A 20,542-nucleotide genomic window follows, 5' to 3' on the forward strand; every position below is an offset into this window, starting at 1 on the left:
TTAATAGACACATGCCATCTGTCTATTTAAGCTTCCCTCCTCAATGATCAAGCTTCGGGACCCTAAAATAATCAAATGAAGGATCTCAGGTTTTCCCGGCGTATGGTATTTAAGAAGTTCTCTCGGGTTTCCCACCGGGTCAGGTTGCAGTACACCGACGTTTCGAAGGCTGACTCTGCCATCGTCTTCAGGGTGAAGTGAAGACGATGACAGAGTCAGCCTTCGAAGACGATGGCAGAGTCAGCCTTCGAAACGTCGGTGTACTGCAACCTGACCCGGTGGGAAACCCGAGAGAACTTCTTGAATACTAAAATAATCAAATTGGTAATGATGCAATTTTTTGTGTTGAATTTATGTCAAACAGAAAGCATGTAACACAAGACTTCAAAATGCGAAGAAAACTTATTTACGGAATTTTGTGAGCAAGTATTTGTTGTATACGTACACGCTGGACTGTCTGTGGAAAATTTTACAATATCTAATTGTAGTAATCATTCGCCTTGACTTTGAACGGGACTTGAACTCAGACCTCGCGTAATTTGGCCTAGTGCTTTTACGAGGGTCATCCGGAAAGTAGTACCCGTTCGTGAAATAAAGACACAAAAGTAAATATTAACAAACATAAAAAATTTTATTTGAAAGAGGATACTTTAAACTACTTCTCAACATAATCTCCAAGCAAATTAAGGCATTTGTCATAACGTGTGACAAGTTTCTGTATTCCTGCTGCATAGTCCTTCGCCGCCAGCTCATTGAGATACGCGAGGGACCCATCTTGCACAAATTTTTGCATAATGCAGATGGTGTTTAACAATTTCATGAACAATTGTTCGAGAAACATTGGGAAAATGCTCACATATGTCATCAATTGTGACGCGCCGATCGTTCCTCACGAATTCGTCAACTGAGCTCACCAGTTGGTCTGTAATGACAGACGGTCTCTCCGAACGCTCATCGTCGTGTGTGTTCCCCCTCCCCATGTTGAAGTTGCGACACCACCGCCGAACAGACGACTCGTCCATTACATTGTCTCCATACACCTCCTTTAATTGGCGATGAATATCACATGGGCGAACGTTTCTTGCATTGAGGAATTTAATCACTGCCCTCACTTCACAACTGGCGGCGTTCTCAATTTTTTTAAACATTGTAAACAATCACAGAAACAACACAGGCAATGCTAGCGTCACGCAACTTGGCTCAGAGAAGGCAGACAAGCCACTGAAGCTATCTGACCTCGTCCAGCGGCTACTCGCGTCGTCAGCACTTCATGCGGCACGAACGGGTACTACTTTCCGGATGACCCTCGTACCAGTTTGGCTACCGACGCGTCATAATATAATTCCAAAATAGTTGGGGCTTTAGAGGAACAAAGTGTTACGACGAAATGCCATGCATGCAATGTCACAGGTATTCGTAATCGTGCGCTCTGCGCCACAGTCCACTAGGTTAAACCAAACTCTTTAAACAGAGAAGTGCTTACCTTAGACAAATTAAAAGAACTGCGGGAGATGCCGCGACAGTAACTTTTTACGGTGCCATCCCCTAATATGCAGCTTACTTCGCAGATGACTCAGTTAAAATTTACAATCGCTGCATCTTCCACGGTTCTTTTACAAGAGGACAAGCCTTAAATGAAATGCAGATCAAGAACTTTAGGTCTTATTTTATATATATCGTGACTCTGCTTTTGTGGGCCTAGTTCTCTCTACCTAGAAATTAGCTTTCAATCCGTAAATAAAGCGATCATATTTATTATATTTATTATTATTGGATGACTCAGCCAAAAAGTTACTGTCACGCCATCTCCCGCAGTTTCTTGCAGTTGTATTTAGTCGTTGTAAGTCAATTGAATGCTCATGTACGCGCTAAGTAAATATTTAATTGCCTTGAAGCTCTTTTCCGCTTCGTCCTTGTACACATTTCATTTAGTACTCGCATCTTATTGTGTCTTAATGGATTAATGGCCACGGGGACGAAATTTTTATGCATTATCGTGTAATTATAAATCCTGTGCTGATTTGAACTTTTAATTAATGTTGTATCATTGACATGCGTTTAACATCCCTGGATTACGCCCCGCAATTTTTTCGACTTATTCATAAGACGAGTCGTTTGAAAGAGAAAGGAGGCTTTTTTAAGTCAATGATGTCGCCCATCGTCAGCTACCCACTGCATTCCGAGCTGGTCGCGGCTTTTGAAGCAGCGGACTACTAGGTCACGTACTCTTGAAACTAGTGTCCTAAATGAAGACTTCCCTTAGGTTGGAGTTCCTCCTACTCTACAACGATAATGCAGGAATTTTGAAGAATGATATAGGTTTGGTCGAATAATTAGAAAATAAATATTCCTCGAGAATTTTGTTGGAAGGATGGCATGATGAACATGTTCCTTCTTGAAGTATGTTATATGTTATTTTTATGACAGTTGGTGTCTTAACACCCTCTCACTCGCCCTCGTGGATGCTCCAAAGGAATTACGTAAATACGGATGATCAATGTGTGTTCACTCTACACAGATGAGAAAGTTGGCTTTAATTCATAATGGTAAGGCAGAGTTTAATTGAGATTATTCAGCCTTACAAGACCATTTGTTTCCTCACCGGGGCCAGTAGGCTGATAACTTTTCCCTCTCTTGACCGATGATACCAATCATCGTTGATCCATCCATATTTTCGATAAAATATGAAATAAAATGCCTTATATGCCTCCTCCTGTGTTACATGAGTTAATTTAAAAAAGGTTAAGATTGTTAAAACCAAATTTACAAAGGAATGAATTTGGTCGGTTTTATTCGATTCACTAAAGTTTTTCTAGCGAAGCATTTGCTACCTGTTCGGGTTCCAATTGAAATCAAAAGAGGCAATCCTGATGTGCACATTATTGTTATTATTTAGTTATTTTTATAAGAGATATTCTATTATCTTCCTATCCCGTATCCTGATGAAATCAGCAAAGGATGTTGAGTTAGGAACTTGAAAGCTTTTGTGATATTATTGGAGACTGCGTTTCTGTATTGTCCGTTTTTCAATCGTGCTTAAAAGAGGAAAGTGCTCGGGATATTTTGCGTGTCGATGCCTATTTTTGTTTCGTCACTAAGCTTTGATCATTCACATTTTTGCTTCGCTATCGCCTCGAATGAGAAGTCCGTAACTCTAGAATACGTGGAACTCAACCTATTCCAGCTATTGTACATTTTCCCTCATTTTTATATTTTATAATTTCATATTTCGTCGCGCATGTCTTGTTTTAGCATTTAATCTATCGGTGACACCCTTCACTGATGGGATAAAATGTATGTAGTTAGAAATACGTGAATTCCATCAGTGCTTCACATTCTGTTTTGTGCCAATGCGAGCTGCAATGTTCTTCTCTTAGGTATTGTTATATTTCGGCGTGGATGTTGATGGTACAAACTCAAAATGCTTCGTTCTATCATTTATTCTTGGTAAAATTGTCATTGGCTGTATCGAAATTCGTTGTATTTGTATATATTATTGTCTCAAAAATCGCTATCCTTAATCAAAATCGACATGCTTTGACCCGTTTCGGCAAGATTATCTTTGAAAAGTTTCAATTAATTGAGACTTATCCGTTTAGTTACCTAAGAAAGAAACCAAAAAAGGAATCAATAGAGCCCCTATAGCCACATTCACTTGCGTAGATGGTTAAATATATACATGTGTAAATGGTTGCATTAAAAATTCATCCTATGCCAACAGCCATGATTAAACAAAGGGAATGCGTATTTGGGCAATCAGAAAATAAACTAGGTTCCCTTAGAGGGTTATATTGTGCAATGTTACTCAATTTTCAATTTATTGGAAAAAATCTCTGGTAATATTTTGCGGATAGACTTCATATTAATAATTGAAGATAAACACGATTCCTTCCATTATTAAATGTATCATGTCGAGATAGTTGTTTCTGGTCATTTATTAATTAATACTTAAATTTTTAAGTGCTGTTTCAAAGCAAACAGCAATTTTCGCGATGTCAATGCCCGAACATTGCGTCCTCGCAAGTCCCCACTACCAGTACGGAGTGGTACCGTAAGAAAATCTTCACGGAATATGCCGTCGGTTTTTTGTCTCTATGATAACTCTGAACCTGAGCCCTGAACGAACAGATGATACGAAACTCTTCACTTGACTATTTTGGTCGGCAAAATTACAGCAACATGAAAAAAATCAAAAATGGAACGATTTTGTGATTTAGGGAGCACTGTTCAGTCCGGAACCGAGAGCCTTGAAATTGATAGAGAGAAGTGTCTCTCTCTGGCGCCTAGGATATGTGTTACGTCAGACGAGAACATCGGACATGCGTGGGCCGCTTGGATGACTCATGATTTGAAGCTTCGATTTTCCTTGAAGAGAGACGTTCTTTCCCCACCTTCGCCTTCCCCTTCGTTCTCGTGCGGCATTGTGCCACGTTCGCCTGGTATTTCCCAGTTCTTTCTGGATTCGACACTGAAAGTTCAGAAAAATCTTCAAATCTTGCCATATCGTTACTCCATTTTAGCGTTTTATTTCGAGGAATTCGGCTGTCAAATTTCCGTCAGAAATATTCATATATTTTTATGGCTGTTTTTCCGTTCTTAAAGTTAAGTTAGGGCTGAATAAAATATCGTCTCGAATCCTAGGAGATTACGTCACCAAGCACACGAATGAGTTATTTATCGGAGTTTGAATCGTTTTAATGACGTGATTCCGAAGATCTTTTATCGGTTGTACCAAAGATTACGTCGTATCTCCTTCGTAAGGTCTTACAGTTAATCTGAATTAATTTACATATGAGATAAAGGATAATTATATTCTTTTTATCCCCGTTTTCCTATATTTGCATTCTTTTATTCTTCACCCACTGGTTGTTTCCTTTTTATGGTTGGGAAATGAAGGATTATTCAAAAAACTATCTCGCCTAATATTTGGTGCTTTTCAGATTCACTGATTGAGGATTGATATGTTAATCAGCGTAATTGTTGGATCACTCCGTCTCTCTTGTCAATTAATCTGAGGTTTTATCATTATATATTTGCGACTTTGAAAAATGTAGTACGAGTGCAATATGACCGTGAATCACTCAGCAGTTCGATTTACAGTTTTAATAGATTAGTTTAATTGATAGTGACCTTCCCTGATATTTCTTTGTTTGGAGTAATCAATGATGTATTATGATACGGCAGTGTCAAGTTTTGCAGGATAATTAATTTTTCACATCGACTTCATATTTGTTCTGGGTCAAAATCTTCACTTTATTTATAGGATGTATATCGATACATCATCACTTATTCGAAAGAATCATCTTTAACACATGAAAACACCAACTCTTCGATTGGAAATTGATAAATATAAACTTTTGTGATAAATTAAAATACGTGACGGTATCATGACGAGTCATCATATTAATATTGGATATAGTTGAACCAATCATATTGGCACTTTTCTCTCGCGGTAACACTTCTATTAATGATATAGCTTTGATTACTTACAGTCAAATCTCAAGGTTTAGAAATAGTTAATGGTTTCCTGGAGCTTCCATTGTGTTCATGCACATATTAAGAATCTTGTGCTATGGCCGACGCAATGATTTCTTGAGTGTTTCAAAATCAATACGGATATGTTTCAAGTATTGTAAATAAAAATTTACCAGCATGAATGGTTGAAAAAGCATTTGGGAATTCGCCCACTAATTTTTTGCTCTCTCACGGGACAAATGCGTGTAATGACTTTGTTAAATTCGAACTGTTTCCTGGATGTATGGCTCATGTGACTGCTTTAGCGTGATGGCTATTTCATTTCCGCTCTACCGCAGAAAGGGACGACTCCCAGGGTCAACAAATCACGTATGCCATATCTTTTTTTGGGAGATATCCCGCTGCGTATATTTCAGTGAATGGTGCACATCCGCTAGTGGGGTGTTGTTTTTTTCTTCGTGTGTGCGTTTTGTTGTCAAACATTCCTATGACCCGGATTCGCCCGGCCTCGAGAAGCACCACACCCACCCTTCTCGTATGGCCTCACACTTATACCCCCTCACCCCCCTCTTCCTCCAGCTCCACACTTGGGGCTCATAGTTTCTAAATTTGGCCGTGGGGCCTCTACAGCTAGGGCGCCTCACTCGGGAGAGTACTAAAACCTTGTTGACCTCATTGACCCTTTACTTTTACGTATCGTTGGCGCGCATGACCGCGGATGCATCTGCCGCTGCTCGGCGGCCGTGAGGAGGGAGGGCGGGCAGACCTCTCTCCGCTATCCCAGAGAAGTCCGCCCCTTCCCATGCCCGCCAGACGAAGCCGGCGAGAAGATGTGGAGAATGAGAGGCAATTCTGAGGTCTCCTCTGTTAAGCCTCTACTTTCAATTGGGCTTTCTCCTGCTTAGCATCAGACGCTCGGACGTCGTTCCCCTCCCATCCCGCTTCCAGCGAACGTTGGCGTGGATTCGCGCTCTTCCGCAGTGGCCTGTGGTCCAGCTGTGATCGCTGGACCGTGGACGCATCGAGTCTGCACCGAAATGTTGAGATGAAGAGGGTAATACAACACCGAATGTAATGATATTCTATATGCTTGACGATCCATGTATCGCATTACAAATTAAAGGCAATAATTTACCAGTTAATTTCGGCTTGAAACTGACTTCAAGCTTATTTTTGCAAGTTATGTATGCGAAATTTCTTGTACTGGTTTATATGTAGAAGGAACTATTAAGTAAGCTACTGGGTTGAGAAGTAATAATAAAATAAATATCAAGGTAATGATGATATACCCATCAGGCTATTGTTACCGGGGACATCGAGAAATTGGAAATATCCGATGTTTCGTTTAAATATCGATAGCATCGAGTATATCGAGAATAGTTGAAGTCAGTGAAATTTTAGAAAACACCAATGTCATCAATCAACCATGCCGTCCATATCGATTCATGTCGAGGATAATTACCGAATATCGCTATATCCCGATTATTCTCATCTGGGACCTGGAAGATATGAAAAAATACCGTCATGGTGTCGACATAAAATCACAGGCACTGGTTTAGATTAGATACGCGGCCTCATTATTCTTACAATTAGAATATTTTCAAAGGGCATTGGCAGCCACAAATGCAGATGTGTTGATGATCATTCCGAGTAGCAAATTATAAGGAGTACATATCATCGCACATGAAGGAAGTGACGATTTGTGCTCCTCTGAGCGAGGAGCGTGAAGTCTGATCAGGACTAGTTCGCTTTGTGTCGTCTATAACTGGAGGTCAACTAAAGATTAAGATTTATAAAAATTTACCCAACTAATTTCGTAGATAACTTAGCTGTTCTGCCTACCTTAGTTTATGCCATCCAACGTGAATTTTAAACTTGTCCTACCTATTTCGCGAGTCTTATTGCCTTCGTTTTCTTATGTTCGATCCCCACCCCATGCCTGTCATACTCTTCTACCCTCAACAATGATCGGGACCCCTTGGCTGGCTGGTTATAGCTTGATAAGCTGAAAATTTGACTTGATCAGATCCCATCCACTTCCCTCTCTAGCTCTAGTCCTTCCCATGCCTCATAGCAGTTCTTCCCCTTAAAGGTCAAAAAGCATAATAATTATTACATTTATGTTTTTGATTTGAAATTTTATTCATTTTATTAATGTCGTTAATAGTGATATTTAAATGATATTTATCTATTTTATACTTTAAAAGCGATGAATGCTATTTAAGGATTAGAACTTGGAACATGCTGACCAAAAACACGCTTCGTCAAGGTTGTTGACCTTGCATCTTATATCTCCTCGTAGGACAATTAACTGCAATTGAAGCTGTTGAAGTCTTGGAGAGGAACCAAGTGTCGTCACCGACCTATTCTTAATCAAATGCTCCAAAGGATCCAGAGTTTCACGTCTCATCTGACGGTCGACGTATATTTCCGTGTGCTATACGGATCACCCAAGTAGTGGATCTGTCTACACCAATAAACCATTGAAAAAGCGTAAATCGCGATTTGAACTAAAGGTTTCGACTGGATAACTAAATAAACCAGTCACCGCACAAATCCCGAAGAGTGCCTACGTGGCGGGAATTCTTGGGCATTGCGTTAATGTTGACGATTGCTCTCAACCATATAAACCCTCTTAAAAGGTCTCATTTCTTGTGCTGTATGTAGAGGTGCTCTAGCTATCTAGGTGCAAATTCCAGCACCAGAAAAGTAATAATGCCTTTTGTCACTACGATTAAGCGGACACTAGAACTCTTTTGACATTTTCTAATTATAAATAAATGAAAGGACTAACTTTGTAGTTCCACACGACGATTTATTCACACGACCCGGGTTTCGAAGTAAAACTTCATCATCGGGTGAGCTCTCTAAATTTGCAGCCCTTCTTATATATAATAATAATGTAGAGAGCTCACCTGATGATGAAGTTTTACTTCGAAACCCGGGTCGTGTGAATAAATCGTTCGTGTGGAACTACAAAGTTAGTCCTTTCATTTATTTATAATGAATCGGTTCCATAAACTTACGCCAGAAACCATCAATTTTCTAATTATACCTTCAGATGTTTAACAGATGCCATGTACATTAGTTGCCTCCATAATAAGCATCTTTGCCGAAAATAATTGCACTCTCTTTTGTTTATAAATTCCGTGAAGGGAGTGCCAATATTTGACAACTGGATAGCAAAATTCATAGGGACGTACGTTCTCGGTAGATATGTGGCTGAAACCTGTCAGAAAAGGAGAGTTTAAAAATTTAACTGTACAAGATTTTCCTGCCGAGGGCATTTGCAGATACCAGTGAAAATTATGGGATTTTAAGCAGAGATTTGCGTTGATGCTTTCTTTTTATTATTCACCATCCTTACGTTTTTTCGAGGGAAAGAAGAATAAAAAGCTTTTGACTTCAAATGGTTTACAGGTCCAAACGTTTTACACGGAATTGAAGTGATATGACTCAGTCGTCAAATTACCTTGAAAATTCAATTACACAATTCTAAATGCACGCTCGTTCATTACTTGATGATCGACATTGGAAAACTGTGCACAAGCCTAATTGGGAACGTTCCCTGGGGTCAAGCCGAAGCCGCCTCGCGGCTGTAGCATTTCGCCCTCCTTGGATTCGCCTATCGGCGGTCAAGGCGGACGGGAAGTGATTTCCGTCCTTAGACGCGACGCTACCATCACTCCCGAGTATTCGGTCCACGCCGCCGTTGCCGCCCGATCCAGGTCCTCCCAGTGTAAGTGTAGCGTCACTTTCGGTGGTGGTCACGTGCCGTCCCTCCCTCTCCTGCCGTCCAGCCTCTGCAGGGATAATGCTCCTCATCTGCGACCGATCCGAGCGAGTGTTGGAATTTCCCCCGGGAGCAGGGGGGGGGGGATGTCAGGAAGGGATCCAGCGGTATGCACTTGTCCGTCGGCGAAGGATTAAACCTGAACTCGACCGCTTCGGCCCCGGGTCGTTTTCTTCACTCTCCAGGAACTCTGCCGTCGTGAATCGTTTCTCTGTATCCCTCCCTCCCATTCTCATTCTCTTCCTCTCTCCTCTCCGTGAATCCCTCCCACTCCCTCCGAGGAAAATATCACTTCCGGTGTTCGTGACGAGCTCTATCGCCTAACTTTTGGTCGAATTTCGGGTTAATATTTCCCTCTGACGAACGCTTGAAACCATTCTACTCTTACGAACCTTTCTCGTATACCAGGTTTAAGGGTTCGAACTTGGCGTGGGCTTTAAGCATCCTATCTCCGCCTATAGTTTTGTGTCACTTTGCCTGGCCGATGCATGGCGCTGTCGGAAAAATTGAATCTGAAGTTAATTTTAATACAAAAGTTCTCTTAGAAGCATATCAGTATAGGCAAAGGAATTCCTTTGCCCGCCCTTCTAGGTGTAGACATAATTAGTTCTGCCAATTTATTCATGCACTAAATGACTTGGGGGTTGAATTATCGCTAAGATGTTTTGCCGACCACATCTCATAGATAAATGAGATGTGGTTCTGAGATGTAATTAAGAATTTATTGTGTTGAAGTTAAATTCATATAAATTAAATCAATGGATTCCGAGTTAGGGTCGGGTAATTCTTTTTTCTTCTCAACCCTGCTCTTGACTGAGGTTGGTTTCATCAGATTAAAATTTTTCAAACATGTCCTTGGTTGCTTAGCACTGTAGGGAATACAGCTTATGAGCATAATCACTACAGATGTACGTTGTATTGAAAGTCAAGGTCCATCTCGTGAATGGCGCTCTAAAGCATTCTTACCTCTTTAAACCAGTCAGAATCATGTAATAACAGTATTCAGAGCTGGTTTTCGTTCGTGGTGGACCAATTTATGTTTGCAACTTTTTTTGACTGTTAAATTTGGGGAAACTGAATATATCTAGTTCAGTATTGAAAATCCTCTTTCAAACCATACACTGTGTTGCTTACCGAATTCTGTGCGAGGTTGAAATTTGTATGACTTCAGGTTCCCCTTGTAAATATTTGGAAATGCCACGATTTTGCGAGAATGTATCAGGGAAGCTCACAAGTGTTGGGAAATATTTAGAAAATTCACAGGAAGGAGAGATATTTAAAACATCGCTCTTATCCTCCGAAGTTTACTCTCTAAAGGCACCAGTAAAAACGCCTAACAAACTGCTACTCTTACTTGATATTTTAATCCGCTTCATCATTAGTGAAATCGTTTAGAAGGGAAATAGGGTGATTTTAAATGATAGCTGTAGCTTGGGATTGTGTGTTTAATTTCTATTAATGTAACTCGATCTTCAAGGGCTTACGTTTTGAAGTAGCACCTCGAAGTGAGCGTTTCAAGAGACGTTTACTTCAATCAATAATTAACACAAGTCAAAGCAGTATCAGACGTGCGTGCGAATGGAATTAAGTGAAATCTCATGCTTATGCAATCTGAAGTTCTCGATTATATTGTTAATGGAATTGAGGCACCGAGTTTGTTTTATCTGAATAAATATTAGTAACGCCATGAAGTTCGGGCGATTTGTTTATTTATTAGCATAGCTGGGGTATTCATTTTTTGTAATGCCATTTCATAAGAAGGTATTCTTTGAATAAAAATAGGGTAGCTGTCTTAAAAGAGGCATTAATTGAAATAGCGAAATTTTGCTATGACTTTAACCTTTCGTGCTTAGCAGTTTTACTTATTTAAACATTCTCCGTATTATGATTTGGTTTTCATGATGTTGACGGAGGACACATGTTGGTATCTTGGGTTGGTGTGTACCTTTCTATTGGTACGAATTGAAAAATAAACCACTTTGTGATATTCCTCACCATTGTAAGCCCGCGACCGCTTTCAACGCGACAATCATGCCGTTCCCAAGAGGCTTCACCTCTCCTGGAGAATGACATAATATTTGTCAATTTGTCACAATTTTATTTAGCTAATTCGTCTAAAATGACCTTAATTAGTAGAAAACCCTTGACCATTTTGATCCTAGCTGCCTTTCGATTTCGATGTTGGGTACTCGTCTACGGTTTGAATACGTCTGGAGATATGGTTATTGTATGCGAATAATTGTTTCACATCTGCGTCAAGACTGCCCCGAGTCCGTCGAGGTACCGTAAATTCCATCTCCATTAACACCTCCCCTCAGAAACAAAATCCATCCTGGGAAAGCCTAGTTAATTTGTTTATTACGGCACTGGAAGTGCGGGGGGTGAATATCTAGAGTCCCCGCTTGGCTCTGCCGCGTGCGGCACGGCCCCTCAAGTCCTTCACCGCCTCTTCCCCTCCAGTTTAGCCGCCCCTTCTCGCCCCCTCATCGCCCACCCTCGCAGAACTTCGCGCGATATCCGGAGGGCAAAATCGATGGCCACGATCCCAGTCCTAACCTCCGCCCCAACCTCCTCCCGCCCCTTCTACCCCGCAATTCGCCCCCACTCCCTTTCCCGCCACCCCCACCTTCCCGGTTAGCCGTTTCTCGACTCACACCCTCATCCATTTCTGTTGCGACCCTGCCTCCCACCCCCTCTCTTTCTGTCCTTCCCCTCTCTGTCTTCCCAACTCCCCACCCTCTTCCACAACGCCCACCGACGCCCCGTTTCCGCTCCCCTTCCGCGAAATGTGGGGCGCTGCCGCCGCCGCCGTCGTCGTTGTGGACCTCGGGATGCATTATGGTCCAGCGTCGTTTTTTATGGCGTCCCCCCGCCTCCCCTCGGCGCCGAAAGCGGCGTCGAGCGATATGCTGGACGTATGTGGGAGGGAGGCGTTTGTGCCTGAACCGCAGGCGCTCCAACCTTCCCTTTTTGTGTAATATCATATCCATTCTCCATACCTACGTCGTCTGCCTGCACGTATCTCTTTTTTTGTTTTTATTACACGTATTTACGTACCCACGTATGGATGTGTTTGTGTGCATCGAGTACATATATGTAGTGTTGGGCAGACGTGAGATATATTTTTTCCCCAAGGCTTTTTATTTCGTTCCGTTATATTGATGGTTGAAATGGGGCCATGGCCGGCATGCTCTTACGTTTTTATTTCCAATTCGTTTCGTTCTGTGTTGCAGTGGGTCGGTTTTTATTTTCACCGGCGGTGAATATGAAGAGCATTTCAGGAATGTCCGTCACATGATTAACGGTGCATCCGGAGAGGAAATACTGTATTCATTTTGGGTGCGATTTGGGGCGCCTGGGTGAATCATTGCCTTCGGATTTTTATAGATCAATCGCCGTCGAGGTTTTTTTTACGCTTCATAATCACGAAAGGCTACAAATCTTTTATTCCTTTTTTTCACGAGAATTGATTCAGGGGTGCTTTGTACATATGCATGTATCTTTTGGGAACAGTGCAACTCGGACTGTCACCAGTGGCCATGGCTCCATCAGCAAGACTAAATGAAAAATGATTTTTTGCTGAACGTTAATGGTCAAATAGTATACCCTGAGATATTTTCTCGTGCGTCCCCCGGTAGTCGACGGTGCGATCCCCGGGAATGACATGTTCAATAAGAGGAAGTAGAATTTGCCATTTTAATCCTTATGTTATTGTAATTTATATTCTGCTCGTTGTGCGGTGCTTCTACTGAATCACTTCTTCTCATTTTTTAAAGTGTTCTTTCGTAACTTTCCGGATAGTCACATGACTCGGAAGTTTCTGGAAAATGAGACGCTTTTGTCCCTTGTTTTGGTACGTGTTTCTTTGTTTTGCAAATGGCAATTGCGTGATAATGGATCGAAAAGTTTCGTCATACCACCATCTCTTTAGGTTATCTGCCACACATACCTCGTTTTGAATCAAGATAAATTGGGAATTTCTAAATGTCAAGTTTATAATGTAAGCTCCCCTGCTCGAACAGTATTTGTGCAACTAGCTGCAGCATTTATGATGCCTGAGGAACGCCTTCTCTCCTTATCCGGTAGGGGCTGGGGAAGATACAATTAGCAGGGTATTGTAGGTGTTTACTTATTTAATTTTGCATTTTAGGCACCTTCTACATCTACGTAAATACTCCGCCATCAACCAAAAAGGTGTGTGGCAGGGAGTGAAAGCTCCAGTTGGGAAGGTTCATCTACATCTACATAATACCCCGCAAGCCGCCGCAAGGGCGTGTGGCGTAGGTAGGAGTAGGTTAAGGTATAATGGAGAGGAAGGGTGTTTATGGGGTGAGGGAAATGGTAAAGAATATCCACTTAGAATCCCTGAATAGCACGTGCATGGCGATGCACACATATTTACGTGATAACGGCGAACGTAGTTGTAAAAAAGTGTTAATTTAGCCTACTGCAGAAGTGCTCAGGTACTTCTATGAATTAAGTGGGAACAAAAATGAGCATCAACCACACTTTATACGATTGATCGCCAGGATACTAAGACCATCAACTACCGGGTGCTTGGCCTCACTTGGGTTCAGGTTTGCTGAACCATTCTAACTAAAATTTATCTTTATATGTCTACCGATGCTTTATTAAAATAACTCGAGGAATGTGTACTTGAGAAAACTTCTCTCCTTTTTCGTGCCGTCAAGTTTCATCTTCCATTTCTGAAAGATGTTAATCACTTTCTCACCTTTGTTGATCTCGTATATACGAAAGACCAATATTAATAGGATCTATTTTCAGTTTCTTGGAAATGAACCTAATAAATTTAACTACGCGAAAATATTGGCGCCATTTCTTACAAGACAGGCGCAAATGCGAGGTTTTAAGAGAGAGGCCTTAGAAGTGGACTAAGGGTATATGAGAACCAAACGCATTCGCAACCCTCTTTTAGTAATAAGATAAGTTGATCCTTCATCTTTTCTTTGCTCGAATTGATACCGTTGCGTTTTCCTTCTCATACACATAAATCACTTCATGGTCATCTTATCAGGTTTGTCTGCACCTCGTCGTTTTTCATTCCCGAAAGATAACAGAGGTATTAGTTTTAATTATTGACGTTATCTAATTGTAATTCTATATTTCTCCGTTATTTCTTACGTTTTTTCCTCCTTTATTTTTCCTTCAGTTTCTTATAGTTTTCCCTAAGATTTTCCTTTTTTAAGAATTAATGATATTTCAATAATGTTATGCATTTTTCGGTGTCATTGGTGTTTATGTTTATTTTCCTCATACGTGGCACTATCGTTAATACGTTGATATGGAGCGCAGTTAAACGCGGCGCGAAAACATGTTCGTTGAAGCTGGATGATAGGCGTAGATTGGAGGCTATTGAAATGTGGGGTGATGGAGAAGGTGAAGTGTACTAAAAGGAAAACAAATGTGGAAGTGTTGGGTATGGTGGGGGGTTGGGATAGTTGGGAGAAATCATAAGGAGATAGGAAAAATGGATGCAAGGAGTATTGATAGTGTGATGTTGAAGATTATGATAAAGGTTAGAATGCCTAAAAATGGATGCAAGGAGTGTTGATAGTGTGATGTTGAAGATTATGATAAAGGTTAGAATGCTAGCCAAACGAAAAAGGGGCTGGAATAGGATAGGGATGTTGTACGGAATGAAGGTAGGAAGGAAGTATATTGATATGAAGAGTGACTTGTTGTGGAGTAGGATGTATGGTTGTGTTTTGTTAGGAGAGACCAGATAATTATTTGGTAGTTGTGTCCATCCAAAAACGTACCTTAACCGCTAGGTTAACTGTAATAATAATAATAATGTGGCTCTATATCAGTATATCCATATATTTTTATTTGTGAACACCTGTCTGGATAGTGATGCGTCACCACTTTTTTCCATCCCGGAAAAAGGGGATTCCATCGCAGAACACGCCGTAATTTAGTCACATGTGAAACTAACCAAATTTTTATGTCTTCGTGTTAATTCCATTCATGGTTCGATAAAGTTGGACTCCTTGTGATGAGCAGTCTTCCTATTCGTTTTTCTGTATTACGTAGTTCAGTCATTGTGATAGCTGTAAATTGCTATTCCAGTCGTTACATTAATTTATTAACGGTACTCTACCTATATAAGATATAATTTGGAAGGTCCGCGATAACTATTTACTCGGACTTGTAACGAGAGTATCCTCTTTGTTTGCCCGACATTATTTTCTTTTTCATTTAATTTAAGAATAGGTGGAGGAGACATGGACGAGCTTTTCCGAAGAGGTATGTTATTAGTGAATAATGTTGGTCCAGTAATGTGAAGATACCGGCCTCTTATTAGGCTTCATTAAAAGTAGGTGTCTGTGTCATTTTGGGGAAGAGAATAACGTGTGCACATGCGTATCAAGTTTAGTTCGAAAACTTGGGTGTCGTGCCAAGACCCTACTGGATATCTTCCAAGGGTCTACATAGAAATAAATAGCAAAATGTTGCAGAATCCATGGAAATCAATGGACTGTGCTAAGTTTATCTTGAATTCCATAATAGAGTGTGTAAGATATTCATTAGGAGAGAGATAGGAAGTGCCTTTCCTCTGTCCTTGGTTATCTACTTCTGCAACATATTTCTTCAGCCTTTTACGTTAATTGAATCTGGCATATAAATACTGAAAACAGGATTAACTGAGGGTAGCTCTTGACCACCAAGGTTCAGTACACATACTTGTATTGACGTGGAGAGGCTATGGTGCGGGTACATGGGCCAGTTAGATCGAGTAGCTATTAAAATTGAATGTTGAGGTCTTTAGCGAGTATAATTCCATCATAATGTGAAAAGAAATGGGATTCTGAGTTAAAATGTTACACTAAATTGCGAAAAGTCTCTCCTTGCTTTTAATTTCTTCCCACGCATCACCGTTGTCTAAATAGAGACAACAGATGTTCCAGTAGACGCATCACAACTCGAAATGTCGTCAAGTTTCTCAGGCCATATGTAAATTCGGTGTGTAATATGAATGCGATGTCTTCCATTTTCATCGCCTGTTCGCTGGAAGTTTTGCTGCGTTCAATTCACGTCGCTCGGCCCTGCACCATTTTTCCGAACAGCTTGCTTTGGCTCAAGGATGAATAGTAGACTCGTTCCGCGCGACTCCAGTCTGTCTGCAGTCTCCCGCTCGCCTCCTTTCTCCCCCTCTCGCTCGGCATTAAGCGGGAGGGGTCGCTGAAAGGGCGTCGTGGGACGCGGAAATAAACCTCTCAGATGGTGGTGTCGATATTGTCTGCGCCGAGTATTGAGAAGTCACTTCGCTAATGCTTACAAAGCCTCCCTCTGCCCGCTTTACACGTGACACGTGTATCGGCTTCTGAACCCTTACCCTCTCCGTTTCACTCCCCTCTCCCGCCCTCCCCCGTCGTCTCCGTTCCCCCGTTTCAATCTCCGCCGTTTCCCTCCCGAATGTCCGTCCGTCCCATCCCCCAGTGTACTCGCTCTTTTCCGCTCAATCGGGAGAAATTGATTGACGCGCGCGGAAGTGCCGCAAACGTGTGCAGCTTCCCCGTCCCACATCTTCCGAGAGCGTCCCTTGTCTTGCGCGGCGAAGTTGGTTCTGGTGCGCACATTCGGCTTCAATGTGGGCCTATTATCTGTTCGATGGCGGGAGATGTTCGGGGTGCGCGCGAGATTAATGCGGGGGGAAGGGGGGTGCTCAAAAAATTCATGTAAACGGCATCCGTGAAGGAATCGGATCACCGTTGCATGCGCTGAAATGTTGCCCATAATCGATTCTACGCAGTAGATTATATTTCGTGGCGAAGGACGCCCCGCTATTATCGCTATTCAATTTAAAACGTGGCGGATTGATAAAGGAGAATGGACGGCCGATAGGATCTTATCGTGGACGTAATTGTGTCGTCTCTTAATGATCACGAAGGGAATCGAAGGCTCAGATATAAATCCATATTCAACATTCACAATTCAAGTTATTGTTTTTACTTCACGATTGAAATTGATTCTTGCAGAACTTGCTTGTAGATGATACTATCAATTCTTTTCAAATGTTTGTCTAATTTCTAAAAATAGAAAAATAATCAGTTGTCATACAGCAGCTCACCGATAGAATGTCTTTTTGTCTCCAAATTTAAAATAGTAGATTTTCCGTCCATGCTATACTCCCTTTGAATCGTATTCCTCTGCCCTTTTTCAATGCCTTCCCCTTCCTCTGGCCATTAACCCACCATTCCCGGTCATTCTATCCCTTTATTTTCTCGCAAACATGGTAATCCTATTGAAGGTATTATTATTATCCCATTTATCCTGTTAGGAGAAATATGAGGATTTGCCTCTTTGTATTCGTTATTAATTCCGTTTTCCCTCTTATGCTTACTGGTATTGTCTAACAAGAAATACTTATTACTGACCCCGCATTTTAAGGATCTATTATTTTACTTTGGTAATACGCATAGGTTTAAATCCTATCAGAAACAATATTAATGCTAGGTATTTCACTATTTATTATTATTTTGTGTTCGATTCGATTCTGATTATGAATAGAAAATTTTCATAGACATTATGGACCATACGTTTTCTTGTTTTCGTTATCTTCTCCTTGAAATGAATTTTTCTTTGACCCTTAGAAACTTTAGATATATTTTTTCGTTGCAACCGGGAAATTTTCCATGTTATTTCTTTTGTTGTGTATAGATTTACCTGGTTTCTGTCTTTAGTTTTTATTCATTTTTTTACAATTACCGTCTCGTAGCATTTTTGCGCACTTTATGTGTGGGACTAGCAATCTCCTAACTTATAGACAGTGACCTTAGATTTCGTGCGCTAAAATCTTAACTGTGTTACATTGTACCTTATTCGTCTTCTTATCGTAATTCAAAATCCATTCGAATTTGCAATGTAGCGATGCTTGTTCACGAACAACTTCGTAGATCTATGATAATTTTTATCATAGATCGTAGAGAAGTTTTATAATAATCCATGTATGGAGTCATCTTACGTATGTACTGTGGCAGTATTTTCCGTTGTACTATGTCAGTGGAACTGTGCTGGTGTGGTACCTCCTTAAACATTCTCTCGTAATTTCGCGAATAAATAATTAAAGTCGCGAGTAAGTCTGTGCCCTAGTTTCCAGAGCTGTGTCAAGTAGATGCATCTCGGCTAAAAATAAACTGACATACGGGTTCGCCTTCTCAGCATGTAAATATTGTCCAAAGTTATTCAACGTGTCTATCTTTAGCTGCTGAGACGTAATGATTGTTCGCGTACAAGTGCATTTTTGTATTGCAGCTGAGCTTTGATAGTTTTAAATTAACTATGTATCGTATGCATGCATTTAGGAAACTGGTATTCGAGTGAGAAAGATATTGGTATTGCTAGTTTTTGGTGTGGGTAAATTTGTAATGCATTATTCAGAAGTACTTAAATAAATAGATATACCGATAAAGATATTGCATTGGTGTATATAATTAAATTTGGTGTATAATTTTTCTTACTTTAATTAATTGAGGCTGCCGTATGCATCGTAAGGTGAGCACTACACCATTGGGACGCAAGAAACACTAGGAACGCTGGTGATTAATCCGTCCCTAGAGAAGAAAAACGCTCTGCCCTCCCGGAATAGCACGATGTAGGCGTCGTGGTACGACTTGGCTCTACATTATTTATAAGAGTTTTACTTATTATTTTGCTCGGTCTCCTTTTTCCTTTCGGCTAGTCCTGTTCCGTCACGGGCAACGGCATTTTTTCTTGTCACATCCTCATTCTCTATGAAGAGGTGATTTTTCGTCGAACTCGTTCCTTTTTCGCGTGATAATCGTGAATGAGGCACTCCTCCCTAAACTGATGAATTTACCTTTACGCGAGTGCGTCAGTACAGCGGTGTCTCTCACCACGGCGGAACTTGCAGTCCGCCGCCAATGACACGAGATCGACCGAAGATTTCTTCGCTACTTTTTCTTTGCGTCATGGTGTGGAGGGCTGTGCGAAGCCCATGGGGACACGTCTACCGCGTTGTCGCTTCCTTCCCCGTTTTTTCGCGGGAGATAGTAGAAAAGGTCTTCCTCCCATATAAGAAGATGTCGGAAGAAGAAATACCTCCGTCTTCTGCAACCATTAATTGCCATTTAAATGAATACCAAGCAGCAGATAATGCTATTGTTATGCTTACCCAGCAACAGAATCCTTGCGTAAAACTTTTCCTTGAATCGGAGATCGTCTTTTGTGATGAATGTTCTTTGTTTCGGGCCGTAGTTGGATTTTCAAAGCTTATCTTCGCCGTGCATCACCATGTATATTTATTTTTATTATCTTGAGTTAATGTTAGTTTTTGTATTTATGATTTCGTGAGAAGTGCGCGTTTCGTATTCGCTGTATTTTTCGGGACTTACACTTACCCAGTGTGGTATTAAATAATGGCGTTTCATCGGCTGAGTTCATTTTTGACTAAGTATTCAATCGACAAAGCTGAAGTTGACCGATGTAATCTCTCCTTAAAAGGGCGAATGGCTCTCTTTCATCTAGCCGTGGCGTAGTCCTAGCCTAGTCGTAGTCCTCTTACCCGAACAATTCCATTGTTCTCTTACCCATGTTGTTCGTGCTTTTTAAACGACCTCAAGGGTTTTCGGCAACGTGTTTGTCCCTGCTAAATAATAGAAAGATTTTTTTTCACAATATCCCTTCTATAGAGTTTAACTAATTTGATTATCCTGGATTTTACGACTATCCTATCCTTACAAGGTTTTTGATCAAAATCCTATTCAAATACTGCTGATATCTTCCCTTATAAGGCGAGAGTCATATATGCTAGTTCAATGTGCCTGCCTACCCAATTGTGAAGGATATTTCACGCGGTTGAGGCAATGTGATGAGGCTGTCAAATCCGGGATTAATGACATGCAATAGACGGTAGTACACCTTTATGCTCACGTATGGTCCTCATATTTATATCTGGGCGACCTTCGGTAACACCGTTAGCTAAATATTTCCGTGAACTTTTCTTGGAACAAATTCCCCTCTCAAGAGCAGATGGCTCAAAGAAATAAGACTTCCCTCTGACGGAACAATTATACTCGTCCTACGGCTTGCTTCCGTTTGAGCGCTGTCCTCCTCTCAACCCCAGTTTGCATTCCGCCATGCACTGCGGTGCATGGGACAAGTCGTGTCAGGTGGGGTATGATGGAAGGGGCGTGATTTGTGCCCTAAGAGCGGGGGCAGGTAAAGGATTTCCAGTTGGGGCTGGCGGGTTGCTTGCATTTGAGCGTCAGGGACTTAGTCAGGTATCAATTG

The sequence above is a fragment of the Hetaerina americana genome, unplaced genomic scaffold (assembly GCF_022747635.1).
Source record: "Hetaerina americana unplaced genomic scaffold, ioHetAmer1.1.p SCAF_4, whole genome shotgun sequence".
NCBI lineage: Eukaryota > Metazoa > Arthropoda > Insecta > Odonata > Calopterygidae > Hetaerina > Hetaerina americana.